The following is a 13,635-nucleotide window of genomic DNA, read 5'->3' on the forward strand; positions in this document are numbered from 1 at the left end:
GACGTGGGGTATTAGATACCTACATGGACATTCAGGCACCCAAGCACCTGAAGGACAAGAATGGACTTATGAAATCAGGCTGAAAGCATCCCAGCATCCTGCCTGGGACACTGGCAGGTGCTAAAGAAAAAATATGAGAACAGGGCAACTGCTACACATACATGAGGCTGTTTATTTTATAATCCCTCATGAACTTCTCCTCCAGCAGCTTGTCCATCCTCCACCTGGAAAGAAGGAAGAACTGGAACCACAAAGCCAGCCAAGATCCAAGCACTAAGCCCTGCTCACCATCAGTTTGCCCTGACTGCAGCCCCGCTCTACTGCCTAGGCAGAGCAGAGGGGAGGCTTGCTGGAGGCGCTGAATTTATTTTATATCTGCTGTAAAATGGATCTGCACAGAGGTGTTAGGTCCTGTGGACAAATAAAAAAAAAATCTTCCATTTCTTCCTTATACCTGAAAGCTGTGGCCAGTCACTTTGGTCCATGCCTAAGCCTCAACAGCCGCATGTAGGTGGCAGCCAAAGGACTTCACCTCCAAACTTGCCAGAATATGGTGATGGGAACCTGAAGAACAAGCGAGGTGTGGGTTTTAAAAGCTCTGTATTTAACTGAATATATATGATTCATTTAGAGATAAGGGTTTTACAGGGTTTCTAGCAGTAACTGTGCTTTGGGGCAGCACTGTCCATATCTCTACTGCTGTAGAAAGCTTCTTAGCAACAAAACCTGTTCAGTTCATGTCAGGGAATGTAGCTGGTAAGAAAAGCTGAGCAGGTTCTATTGTTATGGGAGGAAAGCAGAAAAAGAAAGGTGGGGAAAGAGAATGAAGAGTTAAATTGGTGAGGGTCACCTCCCTCACAGCTGCAGCAATACAAGGAGCTCCTCCTGAGACCGGCAGAGCAAGCTGTCCATGGACTCCCAAAGGACCTCTGAGGGCAAGCGTCTTGGAAAGGATCTCTCTGGAGATGCAACGACCACATATTGCTCTGGTTTTGTATATTCTTCATCACTGCTTGATCCATACATTGCTCCTGCAATAACATGACAGTCACTCCCCAAGGCATGAGCAGGGCTTTGGGGGGCTGACAAGATTTGGGGGGACCTCCCAGCACAGTTGTTTCAGGCATGGAACGTGCATTTGGCCTGGAGAGCCTTCCATGGCACAGAGGCTTCATCATCCAGGCTGCTGAGAAGACCGTCTCAGTAGAAAGCATGGCTCCAGGTCCCTGTCACCTGCCAGTTCTCCTCTCCCAGAGCTGCAGTCACCCATTTAGAGCAGTATTTCTCCCAGTTTTCCTTTAAATGGGTCACTTCTTGCAGGCTGTCTTTTCTCTGCTGCATTTAATAAGGACAACTGTGGACAACTCATGTCCACAGCTCAGTCTATGGCTGTGCAAAGTGACTCCCTAACAACTGAAGCGTTACCTTCTCATGAAGGTAGTGCTCAGGACCTACAGGTCACTGTCGTCTCCACCCAAATCTCATCCAAATTTCAGCAGTTGTGCTGGAGTCAGTGAAAGGCACACTCAGACTTCTTCAGTACATCCAGTGAGGAATGTATCACTACCATAAGACTTCAGCTTGTGGCTTTATTTTTTATTGCTCAGAGAACTTTGTCTGACACAAAAGGATGCCTCCAATTCCTTCTAAAAACAAATCTCCCCTGGTTTTTGCAATATTAATATCTGCACCTTGATAAAGCACCTTTTAGGCACAACCAGGAGCTCCCACCAATGTCCTGACTGCTCCGTTGCAAGGTGACAAATGACATGGCTGGTTGCACAGAACAAACAAGATTTTTCCTTAGAGTATTCCTACTTAGTTTATCTCTTTGTGCTGATATTTCACTTGCCTGCGCTCTTGCTAAAACCCAAACCAGCATGGAACAACAACTGTTCACGATAAATCTCCCTAATTTAATTTCATTTTTGTTGTTTGTTTCATATGCTTGCAATCTGGACTTGGAGCAACTAATTCTGAAGATGAATAGCTACCTTCAGACACCGTTTGCTGGCCTTTCTTTGGCAGATATACAGCTTTGACATTTACCCGGGAGAAACTAGGGTCTGTGCAGTGCAGTTTAGAGGCCTGCTGCTTCCTCACCAGCTCTGCAGAGGTTCTGCTGCCAACAGCAAAAGGCAATGGTCTTCTGGGGATCAAGCAGGTTAGAGAGGGTTGATAGTCCCTGTTCCAGTGGGAAGGCAAGGTTACAGCTGCTCTGCCTCTCCCATCTCCTGCAAACCCAGCTGCTGGTGGCCAGCCCAGACATACCAGTCGGGAACAGGGTTCCTGCGGCTTGCAGGTGTGTGGTGGGATCAGCAAAGGGTGATAGAGAGCTTCCCAGGGCTTCTGATGGGTCAGATACATCAGGAGAACAACTCCACTGATCACAGTGACAAAAACCCAAGCTAACGCTCCTCCCTGCTTCTCCTGGCTGCCTTGTGAAGGCTCAGCCCTGCGAGCTTACCAGTCAGACTCCCACTCAGTTTTAGGAAATCAGCAACACGAAGCAAACGCAGAGTGTGAATACGAGCACAGAAAAACCACAGCCCTGGTTCAGCTTCCCTCAGCTAAACCCGTCACGGGAAATTCAGGGAACCCTACCATAAGCGCTGGGCTCCCCAGCAACGATGGATGGCATCGCTTTTATCTGTACGGTCACCTCTCCGACCTGTGCTTTCTGTAAGGTATCCCAAAGCAGCAATATTAGAATTGTTACTTTTTTTTTTCCTGCCTAAGAGTCACTGGGACTGCTCGCCGCATGGCCCAGCAGCAAAAGGAGTCCCTTACGTGTGCCCACCCAGGTGCGCGAATGTGACAAACAACAAATAAAAGAGGCGGCAGCGACCCTCGAGGGGTGACACTGAATGCAGATGACACACCCCCTCACCCAGGGGGTCATTTGACGGCCAGCTCTACAGGAAGACACCACATCTGGGCTTTCGGTATGGATTCATTCCTCCCCTGAGCAGGAAAAGCTGGCTGTTGTGTCTGTGCCAGATGTTTGCTACCAGGGAACTCCACCGGGAATTTATAGGATGAAATAAAAAATCAAAAGCAATTCAAAACACAGACGGGTGATTCTCTTTAAGCATCTGGCCTCAAGCCCTCGCAAAGCCTGGCAGAGGTCAATGTTAAGTGGCCCCTGACCATTTGGAAAGGCCTATAAAGAAGAATATAAAGTGTCTCTACTTTTAAAGAGCTTTATTGCGTATGAGATATAAGCTATGCAGATGAATGTTATTAGAGAAGCACTCTCATGAGCGCTGCATCCCACTAGCAAAATTAGCAGCAAGTCTTCAAATATATGATCAAAATAGCATTAATTATGTGGCAGAAAGGTACTTAATCTGGGGGAGAGGCTCGCCTTTGGGGTGCAGCGTGTGGCCGTGCCTCCGCTGCGATGCCGTGTGCCCCAGGGAGACCACTGCGAATCCCAAACAATTCCTCCGGGCGGGACCGCCGGAGCTGCGGTTCTCCTCCACACGCTCCCTTCTGCCAGCTCCCTCTGGGGCATCGCTGACCCAGCCTTTTGTCTCCAAAAAGGCCCCTGTGAGCAGTCAGCATCCCGTAGGGAGGTGGGAGAGGGGGTGGCAGTGGGGACCCTGTCCCTCTCAGGCCAAGGGGCATTCCTGTGTGTTTGGGATAGGGTGGAACGTACCATGAAGCTCTCGCACTGCAACTGGTGAGAGACGTTGAGTGCAAACCTCAGAGAAATTTTCCCAAAGGACAGATTTCACCCTGAAATGAAAGACATGGGCAGTTAGTCTGTGGATTCGCATGGATTTCACAACAAATCTGCAGCCCTTTGCCATGCTCTGCACAGCAACAAGACTGAATTCCCTGGGGGCAGCAAGACTGCATCCAGGGGCCCCTGGCCCTAAAAAACCAGAGCTGTGCTCTGGGGGCTCCAAAGAAGGAGCTTGGACCGTGGTAAGGTCCAGTCAGAGCCAGGGATCACGCATTTATGTCAGCATGGACACTGACAGATCCATCTGAAAGGCACGCAGCATTAGCAAAGTCACCATTCTACAGGACAGAAGTTATTTGGTGGCCAATTCCCTGCACTGACCACAAAGACTCGGCCAGGGTGAAGCACTTTGTTTTGGGCGCTGCATCTCTCCGAGTTTGAAATCTGCCTGCCTGTAGCCCTAGAGCCAGATGTTCTCCCATAACAAAAGCGTCCTGCCTACATCCAGAAATAGCGACTTACTAGACAAAGCGCCTGTCAGCGGCACCTGCAAACACTGGACAAGGCAGGCGGAGGGCCAGATGTATTTCAGCGCTGTGCTTGCATACGATTTCCTTTACAAAACCTTCGACCTCTGCGTCCCACACACCGTTACAAGTGAACTCCCTTGCCCTTTGCTCCGGCTGCTCTGAGGCAATGAGGACTTCGGCAAGGACACCAAGTGATTTCCCAGGCCCAGTTAAGGCAACTGTCTTAACTGCTCTGAAAAAAACTTCCACCAGCTCTGAGGATGTCAACGCTCTCTGGAAGAGCTGGTGATGTGCACCTTGAGCTGTGCTTCTACCACAGCACAGGCTCAGCACTCTGCAGGAGCCAGCAGCCGTGCAGGGCCCTGGCAGGGCAGGGAGCATCACTGCAGCTCATCAGCCATACGGGGATATTAAGACTGCCAGTCAGTAATGTTGCTTCAGAATTTCTTAGAAGAGATCCAAGGATTTAGAAGCCTGAGAGTCACATTTGCTGTATCATCCCATTGCTCTTACGGAGTTTGCTATGAGAAGATGGATAGTTTTTCTTGTCTTCTCTTATCTGAGCAGCAGGGTGAAACAAGCTATAGAAAATCCCACTTGCCTTTGACCCCTTGACAAAAGTCTTATCTAAGGCTGGCTAAAGATAGATAGCAGTATTTTGAGCTGTTGCAGACTGGGCTTATCTGGGAGCATTCCCTTTTATGTCCTTCAGCAGAGTGTCTGGAAGTCAATACATATGTTTCCATCATCTGCCTGGTCTGAAGGGGACACGCAGGCTCTCTCCTCTCCAGCAGCTCTGCTAAGTGGGCTGGATCTCATTCACCACTGACTCCTGGTGCCCAGATGGGGCTCAGACTCTGGCTTCCATCCTTGCACTCTGCCTAGGCATTGTTTCGAATCTTCTCTTGGCTTGGGCTTTCAATATAATTAGATGTCATGTCAAAATCAGAAATCAAGAGATGCAAAACTGGCATTGCAAAGCAAAAACTTCCACAAAGAAAGTTCTGAAAACTGCTTGCTGATATCCACACGTGCCCTTGAATACCTGGGGTTGAGCCCTCTCCAAAAGCCCCCTCTGGGCAGACAGATAGCTTTTATAAACTTCCATGTGGCAGGGAAACACAAGACACCTAAGCTAGAGTCCTTTTTTTTTGATGTATATACCCCTAATTAAGAGGATGCATCTCATAGCTTATACCTTGGGCAATTTCCTTCCTCAGCTGAGCAAGGGACTTCTTTTAGCAGTCAGATATAGCTTAATTTTTGGAAGGTGCTGGAAGCATAATAGAAGGAATTTTCTCCCCTTATGTCTCTGTGTGAGGTCCTGAACAGCAAGGCTTAGTATTCCAGCTGAATTCCCTCTGAATCGTTCAGCAGGCTGGGAGAGACACATGGAGAGTTTTCACCTTTTATCTCAGCGCAAACTTTCCATCCGAATAGCGTCTCTTCAATGGGAAAGTGATTGTCCTCCAGTGAGTCACTCATTTTCAGGATGACAGTAACTGGCATTTTGCCACAGATGTTGCCTATTACAGTGTTTCCTATCCCTGACGTAAAGGGGAAACAGGAAGGTACTTTGGACGCGCTGCGCCTCAGTCGCCGTCAATCGATGCTTTGCATTCACTGCCACGTTCAGTTCGCCTCCACGCTCTGCTCTCGGGCAGCTGCAGTAAAGTATTTGGGCAAGGCAGAGAAAGGAGACCAGAGAAGGATGTTTACATTATGGGAGAACAACGGCATGAGAAATGGTGACAATGGTGACATTTCTATTACAAAGTCAATGTTTTGAATATTGCACAGACTCCAGTGATGGGCGTCTCTGCTTCTGCAGCAAAACAATCTGGATGCTGTTAGCTGAGCACAAAGCACAAACTCTCTAAACACCCTATTAGCAGCAGGCAGAGAACAAAAGCCGTGCTAAAACCAGACTGTATTACAGACCTGGGGTCTGTCACTGGCGCTGGATCTGGCTACAGAAGCTGGTCACATCTCTAACGCTCAAGGGAGGACACTCCCAGCTCCGCATGGCACAGTTGCTTTTGCCATGTGAATTTTATATGCTGGAAAATGTTTATTTCAGTTTTAGTTCAATGTTCTAGTTAAATATTCTATATTATGAAACTACATGTTATATAAAGATATGTTTTACATATATTTCTATACAATTATATATGTGTACATGTACATAAACTTTAATCTCCAGCACATTGCTTGTTTATTCACGCCCACCTAGCCAGCCCCCTCAAAAAGGAATGGAGTAACATCGTCAGATCTCCCTGCTTGGTACGTTAGAGCTCTTCCTAACACAGGCTACTTAATACCTGCAGAGTGGGTACAGGGCTTGCCAGACTTTGAGTTTAGATTTACACTTGCGGTTTTGCCCCATTTGGCAACTTTTTTTTTGCTACTTCAGTGTTCATTTACCTGAGATTTCCAGTGCCCAGCAATTCCGGACCAGTGCCAATGCGTTATACGGAGCAAGTCGTTATCCATTTTGTCCAGCCTGAAACACCGCAGCTTAAGTCCTCTGTGACTAGGTATTGAATTAGTAGAAGCAGGAGAGCATTCTCAAAATATCATAGAGACCACTGAACACACTAGTCCCATGGGCCAATGAGGTTTTGGTGGACATTGTGCTGTTTTTTTCAGTGGAACCATAAACGTTTTGAATGTTCTGACACAGGCGTTGAGGTGAGGGGTCTGTCCCCAGCATCAGGCTATGAGACACATCTACACATGGACTCAAGCCCCACTACTCATTCAGGCATCAAACAGGCCAAGGTCTCTGCTTCCTCCTTGTTTGCTGAACTTCCCACTGGTGTGTCTCAAAATGGGAAGCAAGGGAAAATGCTGTACCCTGGGCAAAAGAGAAGGAAAACCCAAGATCCTCCAAATTGTTGTCAGGACACTCCAGAAGTGTCCAGGCCAAACTAGAACATCTGGTTTGTTAGGCATTCATTTAGCACATTTTCATAGTACAGAATAAAGATGTGAAGTTGATTTGGCACGAGTTCCAGATCCCCTTCCAAGCCTACCTGTCTTAACCTATTCTTGAGTGTAACTAGCCCTAAGAAATAACTTTTTTCTGCCTAGTCTTCCCAAAGTAGCTGCATTATTTCATTATTCATGTTTTCTGCATTCTGAGAGTGTTAAGGGAACTGGAGGAAGTGAATAGCTGAATATTCAAATATTTTTTCACAGTATCTCTCCATCTTCTCTTTAAAGTCTTGAATTTTATTTTTTTTTCCAACTTACATCCAGCAAGCTCTTTGGCAAGCGAAAGCTCAGATGAGGCTTGACTCCTTAATTACATTATTGGCAGACTGTGGCATTCCTTTGTTACTTTCTTGATCCAATTCCCCCAAAGAACTGCAAAAAGGAGAATGGCAGATTAATTTAATCATTGCTTTTTGTGTGGTTAAACACCAACTACTTTATTTTCCATATATGTATTCGGGTGCTCTGAACTTCATCTCTTCCACCCAGAGTGAAAGCCTTTTCTCTTCAGACTTTATGTCAAAGAGTGCTGCAGACTAAAGTCCAAGTGGAGACTCAGTAGCTGGAGTAGAGGATTCAAAGCATTTCCTATTCCATCAAGTCCTTCAGAGACAAAACAGCAAGGCTAATTTAGCTGAGGGTTGAAGGACATCTCCCATGGCTCCTTGGAGCAGCTGCAGGCATGGGGAAGGGTCCTTGTAAAAAGGATGAATTCCAGTGTCAAAAGTCAGTGTTGGAGCAATGCATCTGCTTGAGGTTTTTGGGGCACTGAGGTTTGCAAGTCCCAGATTTGTATATTGCGGAGCAAGCACGCATATGTAGAGGGGAAAATCCTTCTCATGACAAAGTAATGGAGACAAATGCTGTAAACCCTCTTTCATCTGGGGCTTCATCTCAGCAGAACCTGCAGTTATTACAAACTTTCTGTCTCAATTAACTCAACACTTCCGTCAAAGAAACCCAGGACATGCTGTTTGCAGCAGGGCAGATTTGCTTTTCTGTGCAGACTTAAACAGCTGTGTCAGGCTGTGACTGAAAAGTTATGGCGTTTACAGCTGAGCTTTTCCAGACTCTTAACCGAAACGCAATAGCGGAAGCATTAGCGATGTCTCTTCATCTCTGGATGCACGCCCCAAGATGTGAGGCCTCCTGTCTTTGTCTCAAGGGGTGAAATCATGCTTCTCACAAATTAGCTTTGTAGAAAACCTACATACCTCCGCCTAGGTTCCCATTCCTCCAGCTTCAAATTGGGAGCTTGTTGCCGGCACTAAGTCTGAGGCAGCGTTTGCAAATCAAAGTATTATTTAATCTGAACATAAGGCTCTAAAGGCTGAGTAACAACTAGCACCCTCTGCATAGCTATTTTTCAATTACTGGCTAGAGGACTGGATAGTCCTGCTTCTAGGAACTTCAAGGCAGATCTCTACCTCCTTTGGACATCTTCCCAGCAATATCTTCAGCAGAGAACCCTTCATTTTCCATCATCATCTCCATGTTGATGTTGACAAAGCTGCAAAACTTGGCTGAAGTAGGATCTTCCCAACGAACAGCTTAGGGTTCATTGCTGAGCTGCATCAAGGAAAGGTCTTGTTTGGAACCGAGGTCTTGAATTCCCATACAGGCAATTCCTCACACTGCTGTTATTAACCTAAACTGGCATATTTAAACATCTCAATAATCAGCTTATATACAATAATTGTGAATTATTACAAAGCAATTCCTTGTTCTCAAAGAACTACCAAGGAAAACAGATTTAAATGCTGTTTGGATCAACAGAAGGAAGTTACTCAAATTAAGGGAGAATGAAGACTAATAAACCGCTTCTGCCGTCTACACTATAGGAAGGCATCATTACATCCATGAGAAAACACTGGAATTTAGGTCACAAATTCAGAGCTCACACATGATCTAGCACAGCGGCCAAGCTCCTATGGCCTTCACCTCTCTCTTAGAAAGAAAATGTGCAGCTCTCCCTCCTCTACACCAACTTAAATTTACAACTACATGTAACGCAGCATCATCCTGATCGCTTTGCTAGTAATTGTTTGCTAAGCAATTAGAACAGATAACAACTGAGAACATAAGCAACTTCCTTCAAGTGAGTATTTGCAAGAGTAGCCCCTTTGTGAGAGTCACAACCTGCAGCTTCCAAGTGGCTGCTGGGTCAAACGCGAAGTCTCAGGAATGCAGAAGCAAATGCATTAGACACAACACATCTACTGGAGCAGTGATTCATGAAACACAGCAGCTTCTGGAAACATGGAAAAAATATGTTCAGCACAGGAATAACTAAGGGCTTTTCCTCCCAAAAGGGAAGTAATTATCCTAAGTTGTCACTGCTTATAAAGTGACCACCTAAACATGTAGACTTCAGGGCCTCACTGTTAATAAAAACCTTCTTGCCAGGTATATCACAAACCCAAACACCAATATATTTCATCAGTTTCCAAATGTTCAGGAAAAAAAAAATCCTATAGACTTCAAAGCTGTTTGACTGGAACGGGAATTTCAAACAGAAAGGCTGAGAGTGTGCCGACCAGTTTCACTGCGAGACATTTCAGCTGGTTTCACCTTCTCCTCATTATGTACTAGCTCACAGTTGTTTAAATTTCCATGCTCAGTGGAGAACGGACGTAGAGAATAATTTCTGGTTTCTCTGAAACATAAGCAGCATATTTTTGATGGAGGCCTTTGTAAAGTAACTCCTTCCAGATCAGAGGTTTGCAGCCACCATGAAAAGAGGGGCTTGCTGATCGGAGATCAGCGAGTGCCCTGATGCGCTGCCCAGAAGACGAGGGGTTACTGGCAAAACCACTGAGACATGGAGAGGGCCCCAACCAGCCCCACAGCGCCTGCAGATCCACAAGAAATCTTGGCCTTAGCCCTGCATATCTCAGGACGTGAGTAATGTCTGCACTTCTGCTTCTGCTCTGGTCTAACAAATGCCAGGCTAAATGGCTAGATCATTACCGTTCCCAGTATGGGACTGATCCAGCTCCCACTGGAGCCAGCTGGAGCCTTTCCATCGAATGAAGCCGTGGTGGATCGGCCCCATCGCTGCTGCTGTTTGTCCTTGTACGGTGCACACTGCCTCCCTCCCACCGCGCCGGGAGGCAGCGGGAGACGAAGGTCGGGAGATGAGGGCAAATCCTGGAATCCGCAGCTATTCCTCAGAGGGGACGAAACTCCTATTTAAGGAAAGGAGAAAAACCCAGAGGAGGTTTTATGACTAGGTCTGGAATGAGGCAGGGAAAAACATTAACGTGAACAGTTCAAATCAAAGCAGATGGTCTTTATGTTTCAGTCAGCCTGGACCTTGAGAATTAATGGATGGCAACGCCAAGGTACACCCCAAAATGTTTCCCTGGGAAAAGGTTTTAACTGCCGACACTGCAAATACGAGTCTAATACTGGGGAGGTCTCATCGCAGAGCAAGAATTTGTTGCTCCAGCTACTGTACAAAATGAACACAAGGATGGTCCCCACCCCAAAGCAATTAACGCTTGGAATTGGAGTTATCCTGTGTTCCCCAATTCACAAGTTTTGACCCTTTGCTGGGGTCATGGACTGGTAGAAAGGGAACAGTGAAAGGCTAGAAGAGCAGTGATGGTTGACAGCAGACCGGCGTTGACAGCAGATGAGTGTTTCCAAGAGGCAGGGATGAGCAGGGGTTGTGTTTACAGGCTCTGAGGGCTTCTCTGGGTCAGGACACTCTGAAATGTAATCCGATCCCATCCCACCCAGGACAGGGAGTAAGGGCTTACAGCAGAGTATGGGTGAAATTCTAGTTTATAGAAACCAAACTTCACCAGAGGCTTTACATTCATCTGTCTCTGCTTGGCCTCCCTCTTCACATAAGAGCAATACTTGGGGATTTATTCTCACTTATGACTGACTCCCCCTCCTGTTTGGGTGTGTGTTGCAGAAAAGAACAGAGAAAAGAAAAACCCTGACCCTATAAAGTAGGATCGTGGGGAATGTAGTAAAAAAATTGACAACAGGGAGGGAAGAACCTGAAACTATTTCTAATTCATTTTTTCAAAGTTTCAAGTTATGTCCCTCCTACTTTAAATCTCCAACTTATCAGCAGATCCTCAGCTGGGGCAAACTGCTCTGGGACCGTTGTATTTTAGGATGAAATCCTGTTCCCATCGCGAGTGAAATTGCTATTGATTCTCACAGCACAGGGATTGCAACATCTGTGCTGAAATCTGTGGGTTTCACACTCTGCAGGGGGGCAAATATTGGCTTCAGAAGCAGTTTTCATAGAGGATTTTATGCAAGGAAACATTCCAATTGTTCAAAAGCTGCATTAAAAAAAAATGCTGGTTCTGCAACATTTCTAATTTGGAGCCAAATTTAAGTTAATACCTACCCTTTCCCCATGTCAGAATCAGCAATATGGAAAAAAAATGACAAAAGATTTCTTATTAAAACCTGAGAAGTGAGGTCACGGGGTTAAGGAGCTCTGGAAAGCAGAAATCCTTAAGATGCATGTCTGCTTGTTTTTGTCTGAACAGGAAAGTTGCTTTGCTTGAGCCTTTTAAATGACAGGGTTTGCAGAATGGGAACAATGGCTGCTGATAGAGATGAAGAAAAGCCCCACATCTGAGAACAAAAATGGAACCGAGACTCCACCTCAGGGCAGCGGAGATCCCTTTGTTTTGGAGGAACTGACCCCTAGGGATTCCAAAGTCAAATACTTGACCCCACAGAACAAACATGAAGACGTTATGTTATTTTTTTTTAATTACTGCAAATATAAGGACCACACATAAAGATCACACATGCAGAGAACTACTCAAAATACGGAGGAGTGAGAGAAAATACCTTGCCTGCCTCCACAGAGCGATGTGATCAGCCTCAAGACTTTGCCTCCTGCACTCTGGCCTTTTCCCAACTTTTTGCTTTTTCTTTCTCCTTTTGGTCACTCTTTCTCCCCTCCCTTGAAAGAAAAAACAGCTTTCCCATTTCTACCTCCGCAGCCCTGGGCTGCCTGAATTGCTGGTGCATCAGGATGGACAAGGATGCACCAGTGGTGAGAACTTTAAAGGCAGGACCTCCTTGGATGCCAACTCTGCAAAGACATCAGCACCTGTTCCATGGCCAGGACATGGAGCTGGCTCACCAAGTCCTCCTCAGATGGGGACAAAAATTTGCAGGCTGTTTCTTTTAAAGAATGATCCTATGTGCATTCCTCCGGATTGCAAGTTAAAGTATCTTTCAAGAAAAAAAAAAAAAACCACCATCAGTTGTTCTTATTTTCTCTAAGATATGTTGCATAGGAGTATGATAGGAGTATAATTACCTCAAATCAGACACAGACCATGAAGGAAACAGATGCTTCTTTCTTTTAGAGATTAGACAACCTTGCAGACTGCCCAATAGGAAACGGAGTAGAAAACAGGCAGTGTATCTCATAAGCATCAAGCAAATTATTACATTCCTCAGGAAATAAGTAGATTTTATGGCTGATAGGAAAAAAAAAAACAACTTTTTTTTTTTTTTAAATGCAGGCTACAGCAAGATTTCGTTCAAGTTGCCAGCCTCTTTAGCGATCGCATTTTGGCCAGCTATACATTCTGGTTCTGCCCGGTGGTTTGAAAGAGGAGAAAAAAGTTTGTTTTTTTTTTTCCTGAAACTACACAGAGCATCTACAGGACAACAATCAGCAGTCTTTCCTGAACTTGCCGTTTGAGAATTTCAGTTCAGGATTTCTCAAGAGCTGCTGATCGTCACCTGCATGGACTTCAAAGTCTAAATGAGGACCTGGGGCTGCTCCCCAGACTGGATCAGTCCCAAAAGCAGCATTTTTGCTTTTGGAGTTGACTGCCTGTCATAAGACCAGCTCAGCAGAGGTGGGAACCTGAAAGCATCTCTCTGGTTTCTGCTTAGTAGAGATTTTCCGGTTCATTAAAGCCTTGATACATTAATGGCCTGTGCGTGATTTCAGAGACTGGTGTGCCGAACTCCCGCGGTTCAGGCCTGGAGCTTGTTAGTGTAATTTTCTAAAGATTAGCAAGCATTGATTCCACTGGGAAGCCTTGGGGAAATGCCGTTAATCTCTTCTGACGGCTGCGGCACTGCGTGTTTACGGAGGGTGCCTACTGGGGTTCTCAGTGCTGCCGGGGAGCTGTGATTCTTAAGGAAAGTTTTTCCCTTTAGAAATCCTGCATCAGTGGCAATTGAGAACCATTACCTAATGGCAGCTTCATTGAGGCAGACACTTCATTTTACTTCTCCCAGGTTGTCCGAGCCCCGGAGGCCTTCCGCAGAAGATAGCTACTGACTCAATTCTGGCTGCAGTTCCACTAACGTAACTCCTATTAACCTTAACAAGCTCGGACAGGTGTGAATTAGGTGGAATTTTACCTGCTGGAAGGACACTGTATATATTTTACCAGGGAAGTATGTGTA

This window comes from Chlamydotis macqueenii, chromosome 13 (genome assembly GCF_036417535.1).
Source record: "Chlamydotis macqueenii isolate bChlMac1 chromosome 13, bChlMac1.mat, whole genome shotgun sequence".
Taxonomy (NCBI): Eukaryota; Metazoa; Chordata; class Aves; order Otidiformes; family Otididae; genus Chlamydotis; species Chlamydotis macqueenii.